The sequence below is a fragment of the Gavialis gangeticus genome, unplaced genomic scaffold, assembly GCF_001723915.1.
Source record: "Gavialis gangeticus isolate Ggan-Ray unplaced genomic scaffold, GavGan_comp1, whole genome shotgun sequence".
In the NCBI taxonomy this organism is placed as follows: domain Eukaryota; kingdom Metazoa; phylum Chordata; order Crocodylia; family Gavialidae; genus Gavialis; species Gavialis gangeticus.
In genome coordinates, this window is record NW_017729015.1 from 9,156,188 (window position 1) to 9,163,018 (window position 6,831).

The 6,831-nt window shown below is 51.3% G+C and overlaps 1 long non-coding RNA gene across 1 annotated transcript; it reads left to right on the forward strand.

The window, feature by feature from the left end:
• Positions 1-1,343: 1,343 nt before the first annotated feature.
• LOC109293996 lies at positions 1,344-6,629 on the forward strand. Its single transcript, XR_002096445.1, has 5 exons — positions 1,344-1,461; positions 2,013-2,085; positions 3,924-4,016; positions 4,458-4,586; positions 6,517-6,629. It is a non-coding gene; the product is annotated as an uncharacterized LOC109293996 (long non-coding RNA).
• Positions 6,630-6,831: the final 202 nt, after the last annotated feature.

Consider the following 6,831-nt stretch of genomic DNA (forward strand, 5'->3'; position numbering starts at 1 on the left):
TCTCCCATTCCTAATGGGAAGGGACACGCACAGTGTCCGGTACAGGCTTCACCCCTCCCCACAGGCCCTTCAGAGGGCCCTGCAGCAAAACCCCGCGCGTGGGCAAGTCACCGGAGCAGCATCCCCGCACGCCAGGCCGCCGGGCCCTGGGAAGCCGCGGGCTGACTTTGTGAGCACGTCCCTGTGACGCCGCTTGGGCATCGCCAGGGGCAGGGGCAGGGGCTGGGCACGGCTGTCACTTCAGCGGGACTACAGGTCCCAGGAGGCTTTGCGGGACGCTCTCCACGCGGAGCCAATCAGGACGCTCGCTGCTGGCCCGGCCCGACTATAAAAGCCGAGGCTCCCAGCAGTCTGCCCTTTCCACGCGCCGGGCAGAGGCGGGATGAAAGTGGTGAGGCGCGGCCTAGTTCATCATCTGTCGCCATCTTCCCCTGTAGGCGCGGGTTCGGGCCTTTGGACCCCGCAGGCCGGACCCCGAGCGCCAGGCTCAGGGGGTCGGCGCGGATGGACCCGTCCCTCGCGGGCGAGGGTGCTGCAGGCGGGGCCGGGCTCTCGGGGCTGGGAAGCGGTCGGAGGCGGCTCGTGGCTGCAAAGAGGCTTGGGCCTGGGGTGGGGAAGGGGCGTGTGGGGGTGCCCCCCTCGCTTCTGACCTGAAGGGTGACCTGTCCTGCGGGCTGTGCAGTGGGACCGGCTTGGTGCCCCACTGATCCAGACTTACCCACCTCGCGTGGGGTTGTGTTTAAGCGGGGGGAGACCTCCAGCTCTTCCAGCATCTTTCTCCTGGCGTGTAACAAAAGTGTGAGCTTGGGGGCATGCCCCACCAGGCCTCTGGGTCCAGTGTGCACTTGTGTGTTGCAGCCAGGGGAATTGCTCTGGTGCGCATGTGGAGAGCAGACTTGAGCTTGCTGCCTTTGTGTGACGGTGGCTGTTACCTAGCAGAGTGGCTGCCTGCTCAAATGGCGGCTGAGAACTGCAGGAGTTGCGTGCTGTGCTGCTGGCATGGAGGCTACCGGGCATTGAGCAGGATAAATAAACAGGAGGATTGGTGGCTTGGAGGATAAGGGAGTGGGTTCAATTGGCTGTTCAGCGTGGGTGATTTGGGGGTCCTGTGTGGAGACTGGTCTGGTTACTTTGCAGCAAAATTGCTGTAAGGCAGGTGGGCCTGTAAAACGGAAGCATAAATGCTAAAGCAGATAGAGGTAGATGGTGTACACCACCCCAGGTAGAATGGCCTTACCCAGCTCTCCTTACACATGGCAGGATTTTGAAGCACAGCATTTGGGATCATTTCTGGTTTGTGCTGTTCCTCTTCACACTCCTGCACTCTCTTTCCAGGCTTGTGACATGAGACGGCTTTTTCTTTCTTCCAGGTCTGGCAGTGTATCAACTTTCACAAGGCCTGGAGCAGAGTCCAGCAATGCTGGGACCTGCCCAACATGGGATTTGCACTGCTGTCACTTGGTATGTGGCTTTATACCACTTCCTTTGGAGGTTTAGTAAAGATTTGTTATACCCTGACTGCCAATGATGATATTGGTCATCGGAGCAGATGAGCTGTGCCAACAATACCTGGTCATGTTTTGGTACTAATTCCATAGGAAGCACTTGAGACTGTTTCCATGGCCCTATCGAAGCTGCGTCTGTCTTGCTTGTGTAGCTGGCGCGGTCAAAAAGGAGCCAAGAATGATTTTGTTTTCCTTGACGGTCGCTGTCCAGTTTGTTCCTTTTATAACTGTCCAGCAACATTTCAGGAAAGTACATGTATAGCCAGGGTTGTAAACCAGGAATGTCAGGTTGGAAGGAACATGGTGACATCTGTGCAATGAGATGGGAGCACCTGGAGCCGGATCATACCTGGCAGGTGTTCTGTAGGCCTAACCCACTCCTCTGTGATGGCAGAGGGGCAGCCAGCTTTCTGGCAGGCCTGGTTCCTCAATTACTAGCCCATATCTAGAATAAGAAATGAAGACTGCTGTGGGCTAACAAACTGTTGCACTTTCCCTTTATTCTAGGGAGGTGTGGGTGATCCTCTGCCCATGGATCATGGAGGGGGCCTACCTTCACTCAGTACAATGAGTCAGACAGGTAAGCTGTGAGATTGTCGGACTTATGGATGATGGTAGCTGCTGAGAAGCCTGACATGGGGCCATCCTCTTGCAGTGCATCCAGGCCTTGGGGAGGAGGGCGTAAAAAGCAAAATACTGTTGCAGTAGGTCGACATGGCAGGGGGTCGGACTCGATGATCTGTCTAGGTCCCTTCTGACTCATTGATTCTATGATTCTAGTAAGTAGATGTTCTGGTGGCCTGTTGTATCGAGTACCTTTTGTAACTTTGTGTAACACGGTATACAAGTAATTTTGTACTGTAAAGTGTGTTCTGGTTTCATATCTGCTGTGTGTTGTTCTGTACTGCAGAATGTGCTTTAGTTTGACCATGATCATGTTTGCCACCAGTATCTATTTTGCTGTAAAATTGCATCTTTCTTTCTCTCCTGCTTCCCCCCCCACCCCCTTTCAATTTGTTGATCTGGAGGAATGCATGCTGTCTGAACAGTTGAGTGCCATAGAAGCATGGCAAACCCTGATTGGGAAAGCTAGGGTGATGTCATGCCAGGTGCAAGGGAAGGAGCAGCTAGCTAAAAGATCTGGGGCAAAGGAGCCAATATGGAAGGGGAAACTCAGCCAGGCATTGTCATGGGTAGGCTTGGCTCCCGAATTTTTGCAGAGCTTATCTGCCCCAGCAGGAGCTGTGTAACCAGGACTAGGAATTTTGGGGGTGTGGTGCATGGATTTGAGCTGCAGTCACCCCCTCACAGCCACCACGTGGAAGTGGAGATTGGCACTCTGCAGCTTCCCAGGGAGGAACAAAAGGTCCCTTGCATTGCAGATGGACCAGTGCTCGCTAGCAGCTCCCTGAGGTGCAGCAAACCCCAAGAAGCAGCTCATAAGAACTGCCCCCCACCCCCATCCAGCCTGTTGCCAAGTGGCAGGTATAGTGGTGAAGGCCCCCAGAGCTAAACCTTTGGGTAAGCCCCAAAGTTGCAAACAGTGTGGGCATGGGTGGAATTTCCCTGAAGAGGTAAATGACAGGCTATACCTTGTAGCTCAGCATTTCAAATTGCATTTGGTGTTTTCTTTGTCTCTATCTGCTGTAATAAATCTGACCTTTTTGTGTTTACACTGCTTGCAAGGAGGGGGGTTATTGCAGGGCCACTCCCATTCACTTCAGTGATCCCAGACTCCTGGGTGGGTGGGCTTGAGCCACAGTGAAAACTTACTCGGTGCCCTGGAACTCAAACCTAGCCTTTATTGTTGCTGACCAGTGTCCAGCAGAAGGGTTACATTAGGATTCCTTGGTGTGGCCCCTGTTGTGAAGCAGAGCTCTCCTGGAATGGACCTTGCAAATGAGATGTGCTGTGGTGGTAGCTGCTCTTGCAAATATTCTCCTTGCTATCAGAAATAGATAAGTGTCTACCTCTTGTTGCTTTTCGCTGCTAGGTCTTGGTGCTTCCCAGAGAGGCCATTATTGTCCCCATTCTGCAGAAGGGAAACAGGCATGGCAAGGTGAAATAACTTGCTGAAGGTCCATGGCAGGTCAGTAGTGCAGTTCATGCACTATCTTCTGCTGAGTGACCTCCTAACAGGTGTTCTGAGGCCTGTTGGGATTGCCAGATGCTTAGGCTGCATGTAAATCCAAGAGCTGTGGCTCAACAAAAATAGCCACAGGGTCTCCAATTACATGCAATAGCAAGGAGGAGGGACTTTGATGGCGAGGCCCCTAATGCCTGTAGCTGTCACTCACCTCTCCTACAATGGGCCCACTGTCATGCTCTCCAGGGTCTGAGTCCTGAGCAGTGCAAGTCTGTAGAACGCTGTACGGTGGGACTCCACTGACTGTAAGGATGTTACAATCTGTGTTCTAGGGCCTGTTGGCATCATTCAGACCCCCAAGCAATTGCCTGGATAGCTCACCTGCTAGATGAATGGAACGTGAGTCGGAGCAGCCACTGCACGAGGTGAGAGAAACTCCATTGAGCAGAAATCTAGCTGCTTCCCCTCCAGAACCCTTTCCCATCAGATCTGAACACCGGTCTCATGGTCAAAAAAGGAGGGAGAATAAATTACAAACTGGTGTCACCCTCTTTGCTGGAACAGTCCTGCACTGAGAGAGACTAGTTTGAAAACATTCACTTGCTGGCAAAGCCCTGAAGAATGTAAATCTCTCTGGCCCAGGGAGTGTGGATAAACACTCTTTTAGTGCAGCTCTTATTTGGAATGTGCCAGCTAATTTTAAGGCCAGAATGGGCTTTCCCAGCTGACCACCTAAATAAGCAAAACTTTCCCCTTGTTGAATTTGAGCTGATGTTTTAGGTGTACCCTGCTTGTATCTGTATTACTGATCTGTGCAAAAAACCTGTCCCTGTTTCTAATTCCAGTTCCATGCTTGCTTTTCTCAGGAATCTCACAGCAAATGGAAGTAGCTGAGAACTGTCTATCGGGAGCCAGCACAGTAATCCTGATGCCCAGATGAACATGATGGGCACTTTGCAAGGGGCTGAAATTCTGGAAGGGTGTATGATAGCAAAGTAAGTTTCATCAGTATCTGCTTTGAAAGGGTTTATCATGTAGCTTTTCACATGTGGCCTCCCCAACAGGTCCTTTAGAAGCACAGCAGCATCATTTTGGTGCACTCTTGCTTTAACTACATTGTCTGTCTAGCCATAAAAATGGTTTTGTGTGAGTGGTGTAGCCAAAGAGTACTAGTTGACAGGAGCAAACCAAAGTGGTGCAGGGTGACCAGTGGAGTCCCTCAGGGCTCAGTACTTGGGCTGGTACTCTTTAACATCTTCATTAACAATCTGGATTCAGGAGTCAAATGCAAACTGGCCAAGTTCATGGATGATACCAGATTAGGGGGGAGGACAGCTGCACCAGAAGACAGGTTAGGGGGATATAGGCCAACATGGACATGCTGTCAAGGTGGGCTAACCAAAACCCAATGGCCTTCAGTGGAGAGAAGTGTAAGGTGCTGCACCTTGGTGGGAAGGAACCTTCAACATGCTCGCAGGCTTGGCAGTGCTGCACTCACTAGCACCATGACTGAAAGGGACTTGGAGATCTTGATTGACCACAAGATTAATATGAGCCATCAATGTGATGCTGTGGCTGACAAAGCAAGCCAAACTCTGGCGTGCATCGACTGATGCAGCTCAAGCAAAACCAGGGAAGTCATCCTCCCACTTGACATAGCCCTGGTGAGACTGCAGCTGGAGTACTGTGTCCAGTACTGGGCCCCCCACTTCAGGAGGGGTGTGGAGAAGCTTGAGAGGGTCCAGAGGAGAGCCACTCATGATCCAAGGCCTGGGGGGCAGGCTGTATAAGGAGAGACTGGGGGACTTGGGACTGTTCAGTCTGGAAAAGAGAAGGCTTAGGGGGGACTTGGCGGCAGCCTACAATTACATAAGAGGGGTGCATCAGGACCTGGGAGAACAGCTGTTCACCAGAGCTCCCCAAGGGATAACAAGGTGTAATGGACATAAATTCCAGGAAGCTCAATTTTAGACTACACATAAGAAAAAAGTTCTTTATGGTGTGAGTGTCCAGAGTTTGGAACAAACTCCCCCCAGAGATGGTGCAAGCATCTACTCTGGACTCTTTCAAAAAAAACTTGATCCCAGCTGACTACCTGCCTATGATTGTGGGGGGCTGGACTCAGTGATCTCACAAGGTCCCTTCCAGCCCCTAATGCCTATAAAATCTATTATAGGCCAGAAATCAGGCAAGGATTTTTTTTAAGGGAGACATGGTGGAAAATGCCTTGCTCTCAAAAGTTTGTCTGACTTCATTGGACCAAGTACATATCACCATCCTAGGAAATTCTTGCCCATCTAAAATGGCAAAACCCTAGCTAACCCCTGCCCTCCTGGAGCTCTGTGGTATTCCAAGGAGGCTGGCCACTTACAGTAACTTATCAGTTAACTTCACTGGTAGGCTGCTGATTGGAAGGAATTTTCTGACACTGGTCCAAATCCTCATGGTGAAAGTCAGTTTAGCACCACTGAATTTATGGAACCATGCAAGTTTTGTAGCTGCTGAGTATCTGGTCCCACACCTTTTTTTTGAAAAGCGGTGGGGGGGCGAGTTTTTTTTTCTGTAGCTGGAAGAGCCGGGAACATTTCCCTATAATGAGCATAGTTTCTACAATTTGTGCTTTTCAAGGGCTACTTACATACCTGCTTACCCTGCCTTGTCAGTGATGACTCCTGTTACATGGTGACTGCTGGATGAATCCTGCGGATATGGGACTGAGACCAGGCAGTCTTCTGGAAGGCAGGATGTAGCACTTGAGAATGCCACTGATCTTGGCCAGCAGGTCATGTGCAGGAAAGGCTCCCAGTGCTGCTAAGTGAATTGCCCTGGTGCAGACAGGATTGGGGAGGGGACCTGAATGTGGCAGTGAGGCAAGCTGTTCACTCTTCCCATCCAGATCTAACTTGTCATCTTGTGTGTTTGCAGGTCAAAGTGGAACAAGAAGCTGAAAAGCAGGCCAAGACTGGGCTATAATTGCTATACCTTCCTCCATTGGAACTTTCTGAATTTACATTTCTCTTGAAAACCCATTTCTGGGCTTCCTGCATTGTCATGCTGTGGCAGAGCACCTCTGCTGCCTGCCACTTTAAGGGCTAGAACAAGCAGCAGAGCAGCCTGCAGATGCCTGCTTTTCCAATCAGGAGTCAAATGACCAGCAGGAGGCTGCCTGATTGGGAGTAGGGCACAGCTGCTAGGGATAAAAGCAGGGCCAGCAGTTGCTGGAAGCAGCCACGGAGGGAG